The following is a 13,029-nucleotide window of genomic DNA, read 5'->3' on the forward strand; positions in this document are numbered from 1 at the left end:
CCATGAACAGGGAATGGCTTGCTCGCAAGAACTCTCTCATAGCGTTATCTCCTCAGTTATCACATGAATAGCCTAGCAGACTGAATTAAGGGCAGAGAATTGGGAGCTGTGGAAATGTGTTAGAGAGAGACGCTGAAAGGGACACAGTGGCTTTTGCATTAGCATCTGTTGTGGCTCAACTGGCATAAACTAGAGGAAAGTGTCAGAGGTGCCACAGGGAACGAGTAATGGACTTTGCAAGACGTAAAACTGAAACAGAAAAAAAAAAAATATATATATATATATATATATATATATATATATATTATTTTATTTTTTTTGTCAGTTCATGAGACTAGGCTTCATGAGATTTTTTGTGACTGAGAAACATGATAAAAATATTTATATATTTGACAAGTTGACAACTCAAACAGGGTTGACAAGTCATCATGCGTGAAGTGAGCTGACACTGATATTCTGGGACATATCTGTAAACGTAAATCATGTATTTAGAACACAACACAAACAAAAATAATGCAGCATGTTTTCTAATTTACATGCTGAGAACCTATTCAAGGACCCTATGCAGGCGAACTGTTGCATCATTAAAAACTCAGTGCTATTAACATTGTCGTTTACATCCAAATGACTAAGCATGCTTTCACATCAAGAGCTGGTCACAGATTTAGCTTTTAAAGTCCCGTCACGTGTTCTAAAGTGATTAGAATGATGAAATTCTTACTCTCTAATGTTTTAGCAAATACCTTTTACTCCTCTCCAATGAAAACTACAGGGACTTAATCTTTACACAAACCATTAATACAAACATTAACAATTTATATATATTACAAAGCATTTTTTTTATAAGCAAGGATGCATTAAATTGAGCAAAAAAGACATTTATACATTTATTATGTAAAGATTTATATTTCAAATAAATGCTTTTCTTTGGAACTTTCTATTCATTCTGTTCACAGCTGCTTTCAACACTGATAATAATAAATGTTTCTTGAGCACCAAATCAGCATATTAAAATGATTTCTAAAGGTGACACTGAAGACTGGATTAATGCTTTGCCATAATAGAATATATTAAAACAGAAATCAGTTATTTAAAATTATAATATTTCGCAATATATCACAGGTTTTACTTTATCAAAACAATGCAGCCTTGATGAGCATACAAGATGTTAAAACATAAAACAAAGAGAGAAAAAAAGGATCTTATCAATTTACCGAATTTTATGCTAATGAAAAACTGTCACTTTCATCAGTCATTGGGGTTTGAAATCCATAAAAAGACTAAAACGATGGAAGAAAAAGGTAGGTATACACATCAGTGTTAGTGACAGATTTCTGAAAATGCCAAGATTACACTGAAAACCAATTTGTTTTGACACAGCAAAAATAGTAAAATTCTTCTAGCATTTCTTTGCTTTTTCTGTATGTTTTGAAAATGGTTTAAGGCTAAAGCTTCATGAGAATAAAAAAAATCACCCCCAAAGGCCTTAAGTTTGCTCAGTTGAAATGATCTGGTTTGACAAATTTAGCGGCTCTTTTTTCTCCCTCTCCAAATGCACTTGTCACTCAGTATTAGCTGTCCTCATTAATGACAATAGGAAAGTTTATCTTAGCCACACATTTAAAATCATCCTCCGCTTACAATGGGGCTCAAAAATCTTCCACAAAATAGAAGGCGGATCTACTTACACAGACACCCTTTTTTGAAGTAGTGTTACTCTTTATGTGAACAATCTTTACCCAACAATAAGGTGCATTCTTCGGTGATCAATACTTATTATCTGTGCTCTGGTACATCTCTATACAACCTCTCTGAAAGGCTACCTGTGGGGTTTGGACCTGATGGTCACTGCTTGACCCTCCACTAGACACACACACACAAACACACACACACACACACACACACACACGAAAAGCTAATTTTAAAGTCATCATTGTAGGCTCTTCTGTAAACAGAGTGGGAAATTTTAATAACATTTTATATTACACATAAAAGTTTTTTGTTTTGTTTTGTTTGAAATAGTACTTTATTTATAAATCCGAATATACAGACAATACAACAAATTAAAATATAGATATATTGTTATACATCTGAAAATATAAATCATAACATATATTTAGAACTATACATTCTTTATATATAGTTCTACAGAATATATAATAATTAAGACAAAATATAAAAAACAAAAACAAAAAAAACAAACAAAGCTTCCATCCAACAAAACAGCCTGGCTTGCACCAGCCCATATCTGGATGGGACACAATCTGTGGGAAAGTTATTTTTAAGTCGAATGCCAGCGGAGACAAAGCAGGAATTGCTCCTGGCTATGGCACTCTATGGCCTGGATCAAAATTCCACCTTTGGACTTCCCCCTCTGAATACAGACAAGAGGTCGGCTGATGATGCCTGGACGCTGATAACAATAAATTCAGCCAAAACCACAGTCACATGCCCTCCAATTCAACGCTAGAATTTTTACACAATTGATTCTTGAAAATGTAAAGGACTTAAAAACTTATGGTTGTTTTCAATGCTAATGTAATTGCTAGATAAACAAAATGAAGTATTTGCTCATCCTTTCACAGCCTTTATCATCCACTCAAGTGGCCCTTTTGGTTAATGTTACATTATGTTTACTCGCTGGCAAAAACTATGACCTGTGACCTTTCACAACGCTGATTTGTCAGTGGTTTCACAATTTTTCCACAGGCTTTGAAATAAACTGTGCAGAAAATGATAACGCTTGTCTACCAGTTTTTAAAGACTAGCTCAGTTATATTTTATGAATACATAATACAGTGAAAAGCAAAAAGATTTTTTCCAAACACATTGACCCTTTTCAACATTTTAGTGCAAAGTCACACAAGCATATGCATTCTGAATGAGTATTCAACATATGTCCGAATCAATGTGTGCGCAGAGGTGAAGTGAGATATGCCATTACAGCATAAAATGAACTTGAGAACTCGAAAATGCAACAATAAACATAAAAAAAATATATGTTATGCATTTTTTTATAGGTGGTTAAAGACCCAAGTGGCATTGACATACATCGAGAATACGTAATACTGAAGGGGAATTCAAAATATTAAAAAAAAAAAATTCAAAAGGGGTTCAAAAATTGGCCCCCACTCACTTGCACTGTAAGTGTCAATTTTAGGCAGTTTTATGTGGTTATCATCAATATTGCACAAATGCTGTCAGTTGAGCTCAACTTATAATGAACATGGAATATTATTTTAAGAAGGATTTTTAACATACCTCCCATTATATTTTACACTCACAAAGCATTTGTTCCTAACAATGTCAGAACGGCTTGCTTACTGAGAACTTAATCGGTCAAGACAAAGTAAGAAAAGAACACAACAGAACAAGTCTTTTTCACTCATTCATGCATTTCCTTTAATAAGAACAGACGGTAATCACTTCAGCAGCCATCTTGCCCTAAGCACTTAAAACTGCACCTTGCATCTTACATGGCTCATAATAAATCCCAACATCAAATATTTTCTCAACAGCACAAGAACAAAATACAAGCTCTGAATTTACAATCTCCAAGCTGACCCCCCCTTTTGTCCTTATTTGCCATCTCGTCCATTGCCCTTTCTCCTCCAATCTTCCTCCTTCCCACTCTCTTCCTTCATCTCTCTCTCTCCTAATCGCTGTACCTCTGGCAGGCTGATGCCAACATGTTTCAGGTTAGATTGCAGCCAATAGGAGCACAGATGTCATGACAGGATCTGACAAAACAGCTCAGATAAGAGCGCTACTCCAGGTGACAAGGACCTGAACTGGTGACCTAGACTCCAGCAGCTCGGCTTGTAGCTAGAGCTTCCAGCAACAGATACCACAAATTTGTTTGCTATTTCAAATACACCTGGATTGAGGGAGAGTAAATTACAGGGGTCATTCTCATTTTTGTGTGAACTATCCCTTCAAGATTCTCAAAATGCATCACAATAGTGACACCGTATATAATGCCTGTATGAGCTACATTCCAAAGCAAATCAAGCTGAGCTATCTTGAAACCAATCATGTAGTCCAAATTCTCACCCTGTCAGTGATGAAGCTCCCATTAGCTTCAATCTCCGAATGCTGAAGCAGTTTAATTACATGCCTGTTTCACATTCTTAGCCAAGCCTTAGACCACCTTCCAGTGTGAAGAAACTAATCCAACATAGCTCACCTGTGCTGAAGTCAATGGTAGCCTCAGGCTAACGTGAATGTTACTGTAAGTCCACCTACAACTAAGCTCAGAATTAAACAGAAATTATTTGAAGAGATATTAATCAAAATTGAATCTAATGTGAAGCATTATATGTTTGTTAATGATTTAAAAAAGAAAGTTATTATTATTATAAGTGTTACCAATATTTTTCTGTTCAGTCAAGAGTTTAGATCTAAACGTACAGATCAGATGTTTATAGAAAGACATTTTTACTGCAGTACTTAACCACATAATAATAGGCATGCCTTAAAGACATATAACAGGACGTGTGACCATCCTCTCGGTCAGACAGTCAGAAAATCAAAGGCAACTGGCATGACTCAGACCCAGGCCTTAAGACCTCCTGATTGTGCAACTGTAAGATGGTTTTGTGTGAGTACTGCGGAGCGTTAGGGAGATTAGTAGGCCAGCAAAAGTTGGCCTCCAATCCTTTGCCCTGCTGACACCTGGAGGCTCTTTGAAGTAGACCCATCATACCTGGCATTGCAGCAGTGAGAACTAGACTGGTGTCAGCGCTAATCAGTCGGCTTGTCTGCAGATAGTGAACCCAGGCTTGTGCTAATTGGCCCAATTGAGGATTATACCCCTTTGCTATTTTTCATCCTTAGCCATTTTTTTAATCTCAGATGCTTAATTTTTTTTTCTTTCATTTTTAGAAATGGGATTAGATATATTTTTTGATAGGCAGATGTAACAAATGTGTGTAAATATATGTTTAAAAAAAATAACCAACAAAGATAACAATTTAAAATTAAAATTACTGTGACAAAAGAAAAAGACAAATACAGAGCACATTAAACTACTTCTGAAAGCAATTTCATTTCTGATATTTAAATAACGACATTGGAGGAGTGTTTTGAGGGGACACTGGCTCTAATGTGGTCTAGTTTTTGGGTAACTCCCTAGAGCGGACGCTAAGTGACTTGCTAAAATGGCAGTAGTCTGCCATGGCTGTTTTCTAGAGGGGCGCAGGTGGTAGAAGAGAGGGCCAGCTATTGGGTGTGGAGGTTTTTAATGCTCCTTCTGGGAATTTACAGGACAAACCAGCCTTAAATATATCAGCAAAGTTATAGAAGGGAATAAAAGTAATTCCAAATGACACAGTAATCATTTATCTTGTGAGAAAATGGGAATAAAAAATAAATGTAAACTGCTGTTTTATAGATGTTAAAGAGGCTTTTGAGTTTACTTTCTCTTGACACTCACAGAGCGAGATGCTAAAACCATTCCATGGATGGATGGAATCTATAAAATATGCAAAATGCATAAAATATGGGAGTTTGGCAATAAACTGTAAATATACTGACATTTAAAGACAAGTTTTGTCTATTGCAAATACTGTGCACAACTGACTGCAACTCATTTGAATTAATTCGATTCAAATTTGTTATTGTCTGATAGCTTTAGTATAGATACATCAGCAGAACAAAACAGAAGGTGAACTGTGGCAATGTGACAGGACGCCCAAGTCTCTTAATCAAGTGGTCCGCTAAAGAGGCCATCAGGTCAACACAGGGGCAGATCGGTCATTTGAGGGTGAAGTCCCATACACCAAAGTGGTGCCAACCCAATAGAGCAGCCAGCTTGTGAAAGAAGGGGAGGAGGAGTATGCTAATTATTCACTGAGTAGTCTTATGTGAAACAGGGCCTGGCTTAAGCCCCCTTTACGGTCTGGGGAGGATCAAATAGGTCCGGGGTTGTCAGTGCTGCCCACTTGTTTCATGTGCACCCATTATCTCGCTCCCTTGCATTGACTGGGACAGATAACTATCACGTCACTATGGACCCTCCTCTGTTTTCGCACATTCGATCTTTCACGCTCTGCTGGTCGAGGCCAGGGGACTTAATCAGAGAGATGCATGGCATTCAGACACATTCAGTGGTGGTGGCTTTGCGAGAAGGTCTGCCAGACCTAAAGAAGCAGCACCGAAGCTCTTTAGATGCTACCACCGGCCACCCACAAGAGCTTAGAAACCATTATAGGCCTTTAATGCTCCAATAAAAGAGAGATTACTGATTGAGACTGAATACAATTGAGCCGAGTTATCTAAACCCGTTGTCTCGTACGGCACGAGAAAAAGCTGAGAGAGTTCTCTCTTGAAACACTAACTAGACATTTACGACCAATTTAACTGAATATGGGCAAACATTGCTGTTGCAAATGTTTGATGGACCTTGGAACGGTTCGAGTGTCTTAATTCAGCTCAGACCACGCATGTAATCAGGTTTTAAACAGCATCAGTCAATCAGGAATTTGATTAAGGAGCTTCAGTAGGTAAACTATTAAGTTCCTCTAGATTACAGACATGGAAAATGTTGCCAGATTAGTTAATAAGCCACAAAATGTGATCACTGAACATCTAATTGATGGTAATAAGAGGTACAAACTGTCATAATTAAAATGAATAATACTGTTCATATAAATAAATAAATGAATACATTGAAATTTTAACAGATTTATATTGTGTATTCACTCCTTGCTCTCTCTCGTGTGTGTGTGAGAGAGAGAGCTACACAGAAAGACCCTGCCAAAGGACAAAATAAAATTAGGGACAAGAGAGTAAACCTGCCAACCCAGATGGATAAACTTGACTTGCTGATGAGGGACTCAAAATGTTCACAATCCGAAAGCACCCCCTTGGACTAGCAACACCTCCCCACACACTTGCACAAACAAACACACACGCTCCTTTTGTCTGCGGTGCTGTTTCAACACTTGAGGCAATGAAGCAAAATGTTGTGATTATTCTCATGTAATGAACCAGAACAAGATAAACAGCCATTCTTGTTGGAGAGCGAACAACTAACCGTTCTGAGATTCTGTGGTCCGTTAAGACGGCTAGGGTTTGTTGTCACAGTCACCTCTGCGTGTGACGGAGGTGAGGGGTTTTTGTGCCGTATTTACAGTAAGCAGATCAGGCTATCACCTTGCATCATGCCTACAGCACGCTTGAGTCCTTTTTATTTTATTAAATGCACCAGTGGGCAGCTACCAAAACATGGACAAGTGCAAGAACAGAAGAGGGGGGAGAGAAAGAGAGAAAGAGAGAGAGAGAACATATTTACATATAAAAATTTTAAGCAATATTTATGGTTGAACACAAGTAAATATGGAAAAGTTTTGAAGAAAATGTGATGCATGATCATTCAACCCCGTGAACAATAATAATATCTATATTTGTGCAGAAAAGTACTTACATTATACAATAAAAAATCTATGGCTTCCATTGTAACTGCATATACATTGTCACAAGAAAAAAATGCAGCCCTTTTTTTTTTTAAATAAAGGCCGGAGTGCGTGAAAGCAGAGGAAGTGCTCTCAGTTTAATTGTAGGTGACTTAGAGGCTGGCATGCAGGATTCAGCCAGCATTGCTGTGGCTACAAACGTTAAGACAGCTGCACTACATATTCTACCTTATGTAAAAACATAAAAGCTTGGTTTGTGACATATTTTTCTCCCCTGAAGGACCAAACATGGTAAAATTAGTTCCAAAGACCACCTTTTTTTTTTAAAGCCAATATGAAATTGATTTTACTTTCATATTTACAAGAAATAAATAATAAATAATTTTCAACGAGAAAAAGTTTTATCCATCAAGAGTGGCTGGATTGGGAAGAGTGATCTTTATATGACAGTTTGAAGGGGCGGGGCTGAATAATTAGAGGGCTTGGTGATGTCATTTGAAAAGGAAAGTCGTTTTAAGTTGTTTATGAGGAAAGAATTCAAAGACATATTATAATCTGGAATAATCTTCACGGATGAATTGTTTTGAAAAAAAGAAAAAAAAGGAGCCTGGATAAAGTATTTATATAAGTACAATAGCATTTAAAATTTCTTGATTAGTATATAGTTTTTATTTTTTCAAAACAAGTTTCTTATTTACACCAATACTGTTTATTTGATCAAAAAACACAGTAAAAACTGTAATATTGTGAAATATATAATTATATAATAATAAAATATAAATTATTATAACTTACAAAAGAGCTGTTTTTCTATATTAATATATTTGAAATAATTTATTCCTCTGTTGGCAAAGCTGAATTTTCAGCAGCCATTACTCCAGTCTTCTTTGTCAGCTGATCCTTCAGAAATTATTCTAATATGCTGATGAGAACAGCCTAATATTTAAATAATTTTGCCTAATATATACATGCAATTAAAAGGCATTAAAAACAAGTGATATAATGGGGTCATTTATTTTGGTAAATAAAACAGTGGGAGGAGACCTGAGTTGGCCTGCCGATATTTACAGAGAAAAAACATACTCTCTCTTGCTCGAACACACACATAAACACAGCTTGTACCAAACACCCCCAATAAAACAAACTAAAAATATCCATAGACATTTGTGAGATCAAGTTAAATTAGCTATGATTTACACACACACACGCACTTACACAACAATACTTACAAAAGCAAAATATGTGCAATTGTAATAGGTTTATATCAGCTTATATATATATATATATATATATATATATATATATATATATATATATATATATATATATATATATATATATATATATATATATATATAATTTATTATCCGATTCTAAAAACTAGGAGTGAAAATGGCCAATGGGAGTGTGTGTGCGTGTGTGTATCCAAGAGCAATGGGGATCTCGTACGCCATTCCGCAAAATTCCCCCGAGCCTGTCTGCCGAGCTGTACGTCTGATTGAGTCGTATCACACTAATCTATCTTGACAACACGCGAGCAGTTGCCATGCACCCCTCCCAGCCCCAATGCACTTTTTTGTGTGTGAGAGAACGAGAGAAGCCCATCCACCCCTCCGTTCCCTTCAGAGAGGATGACGTGGTGTGTGTGCGATTGAATGTATGTGGCAGAATTCCTCAGGGTTTACAAGAGGGCTGATTTGTAAAGGGAAGAAAATCAATAGCTGGTCCATAGATGTACTCTGCAGTAATGCAAATAACAATTGCATGTACAGTATTTATGTCTCATACATGTGATTGTCTTAAATATTCACAGGATCATGGGAACTTTAAAACTTAAATATAAAATACTCATATATGATTAAAATGGTCAAAAACATTGCATAATGTGAAATAAAAAAAAGCCTGTAATACAAAAAAAAATTAAGAAAAATAAAAAAGCCCACAATTGGAAAAAGCTAGAATAGATGCAGTTTGTGTTGAACTTTTTCCATAGTTATTCTTGCCCTCTTGTCAGGCCTGGTCTAATCCCAGCCATCCCGCTCCAGATGGGGTTCAGGGCAGGAGAGAGGACTGTCACCCTGCAGGTGGGTGTGGAGCGCGGCTGGGGGATCACTCCCCTTACGCCTCACCTTCTTCTCCACCCCCTCTCCCTAAAATCCTGTTTTTAACACATGACCGGATGCCCTGAATTATTCAACCTTTTCAATATTTCACATGGCCCCCTTTTCCATGTTTGTTGCCCTGGCCTTATGCAATTTTCATGGTAAAGAAAAAAAAATGTTTTTGTCCTACTTTAAAACACAAGTGAGACCAAGCGAAGGATTGGTATCACTGGTGTGGAGACTGTTTTGTATGAAGAAAGGGGAATTATGATAAAGACACGCAGAGTTCCTCATTAAATTAAACCGGCAGCCTCAGGAACAATTCATAGATAAGATTATTTCTTTCTAATCACATACACTTTCTAAGACAGTCTAAAGTACACTGCTGGCCAAAAGTTTCAAATAATTCAGATTTTTTTTAATGCTTCTGAAAGAAGTCTCCAATCAAGGCTGCATTTATTTGATCGATGATACAGAAAAATAACATTACAATTAACATTAAAATTAAATTTATTTTTTAGCATCATTACTCCAGTCTTCAGTGTCAAATAATCCTTCAGAAGTCATAATAATATTCTGACTTGGTTCTTAGTTATTAATCATGTTTATTTTTATTTTCAATTTTGTAAATGTTCAATGTTGTTTTACTGCTTAATATGTCTGTGCAAGCAAAATATAAATTTTGCTATACAAATAAATAAATACAAACACCTAATTGTTCCAAATTTTGTTTGGTAGTGTAAATATCTAAATTGTTAATATGACTAAAATACTTGATTCTTATTGGTGAGACGTGGCTTTCTGAGTCCAAATATTTCTATAAAGACAGCTAAACTGTAATACTGTCCAAGATAAATCATTTTCTACATAGTTACGCTAATTTCACATCTCACGTCAACAATGCACAAAACCTTTATTTTTAAAAGTGTATTGTAGAAATAAACTCTGATTGTCAATTATACTTGGAAATAAGCTCAGAATGTCAGCAACATCAATGCTACTACACTAACCAGATAACTACATTGAGTCATTTTGCATGGAGTACTTGAGACTGAGAATCAAGGAAAGCGAACTCTCGAGGTTGGGTGTGTTGGCTGGTGACCAGCGGGCTCAAGCCACCCCATTCTCCCACTGTTTCCTTCAGAGTCCTGGCTGCCGCTACTCACCAACCCCCTTACCTTCCATACGGCCCCCGCCCAGGACTCCGCGCCTGCCCTGCCATGTGGTTGGCTGTACTCCCCTCTCACACAGGACCCTTTTCATCCAGAATGGGATGGGGGGTATCAAATTTTCTGAAAACACACACAAATTAAAAAATACAGTAGAAAATATGAGCAAAAATGTAAATGTAGATGCTGAAACACAGCCTGACACACATGCGGCACCTCATGAGAGAGTTATTATTAAACTTTCAGGTCAATTGTGTGGTAGAGACTCAACTCAAGGCTTTCAGCAGCATAGTGCAGTAGAGCTGATGAAACATTCATGCTCCGAGAGCCAGGTTTCTTCTTCTTTTTTCTTTTGCATTTTCATTATATGTCATCTCAGTTGGGTCGAGATCTCTTATTTCACTAGTAACTCTTACAGCTTATCAGCCTCACATATGAAATTACATAAACAGAACTCCAAAAGTACTAGATTATGAGCTTGCAAAATGAACACCTTCCAAAAAACACTTTTTAAGTTTATATAACCATTTCATGCAGGATGTAACAGGCTTTTAATTATACAGAATTAAAAGTTTGAGAAAATGCAATAACAAAATGAGCTTAAAATGCTTTCAAAACAACTTTTGAACAACACTGACGTTTAGTAAAATTAACCATTTGAAACCAAATTACAGCAAGTTTAATCTCAAAATGGCGCAGTGCAATGTTTGGACAAATACAGGCATCTGGTGGGGGCCACTGTCCCGGGTCCTCAGAGTGTGACTGGTATAGGGGTTGCCCCTGCCTTCTGCCTATAGAACAAATGTGCCCATGTTTGGACCCAGGGTTGCCCACAGTCTGCTTGCACCAGCAGCCAAGACTTCCATATGCCCACCCAGCTGACACCGTCTCAAGCACGCTGTGACCCCAATGTACAGTAAGACAGACCAACACTTTTTAGCACATGCCCAGAATGTACACAGGGCCAGAGCATTAGGATACATACATAGACACTCATGCATCCGTGCTGAGAAAACTACAGAACAATTGGAGGTTGCCAAGTAAACATAATTTCAAGTAGTGAAACTATACTACTATTCAGAAATATTATAATATTATAATATTTAAGTAAACAACACTGAAGCTATTTAAAGGGGAAATATCTTTCATATTAAATAAATAAATAATATTTTAAACATCAAAAGATATTTATAATTTTATCAGAGCCATAGTTTTATGGCATAATGTACATAAACATGCTCAATATATAGTTTTAGTTGTAGTTTCTGTTTTAGTGAACTATAACAACCCTGATTTAGCACTCATTTAAATGAATCAAACAAGGTTTTACAGTTAGATACTTCCCAATACTGACATGCATGCACTCAAACACACACAAAAATGAGATTACATGCATAAAATCAAATGCAAACACAGTATGTCGTTACGCAGCCCTTATATCACAGTGTCCATTAAAAGTCAGAGCATTATTATCCACAAAAGAAAAAGATTACTGATCTCTGAGCAGCTCTCATCCTAAATTTACACTGCTTCTGATACATTAACACTTATCAGGAGTTATCCTCCCGTAACATCCACCGCTGAAGGCTCCCGGTGCATTAATATTTCACAAGATTAATATTTAAACACATCAAATGGAATATGGAAAATAGCACATTGAACAGAACCTCATTAGCCCACAAGAGAGAAGCTAAGTAAGTTTCAATCAAAGTGCCTTTTTATTGTGTGTGAGAGTGAAATCGGAGGGGCTTCGGTTCAGAAAACACACACACACACGCACACACACACACACAAACACACACACACACACAAGAAAAGCTATTTTAAAACTTAAAGCTTAGTTATGAAAGCTCTGTTCTGGCTAGAAAAGAGTAAAAAAAATGTATTCTACCCAAATTCTAGGCAAATAAATGTATATATTATATATAATACAAATAAATAACAATAAAAGAAAAATAATAAATAAAAATAACAATAATATATTTACATGTAAACTATATAAATAAACACATTCAAGAGCTCACTATGACATTTGGCAATAACTATCTTCTGCCATTTAAAAATTGTATATTTAAAAAAGCACTAAACTAATGCAAAACAACCAATCATCTGTCTAGACTTCCTTTATAAAAGGCTGGATGGCGTTCAAAAGCAAGTCACAACTTTTTTGGCACGTCAAGCTTAGGGTCGTGGAAGAGACTTCATGCATACTGAGGAGGAGAGAAGCCAAAAAAATGTCATGCCGCAAGATCACAAGACTCCCTTTGGCCAGAATCATCAACTGAGCATTCAGTTATTCATATTACAGCATTCAAAGTGCTGCGCTCCATTGTCATTTATAAT

This window comes from Carassius auratus, unplaced genomic scaffold (genome assembly GCF_003368295.1).
Source record: "Carassius auratus strain Wakin unplaced genomic scaffold, ASM336829v1 scaf_tig00028268, whole genome shotgun sequence".
In the NCBI taxonomy this organism is placed as follows: domain Eukaryota; kingdom Metazoa; phylum Chordata; class Actinopteri; order Cypriniformes; family Cyprinidae; genus Carassius; species Carassius auratus.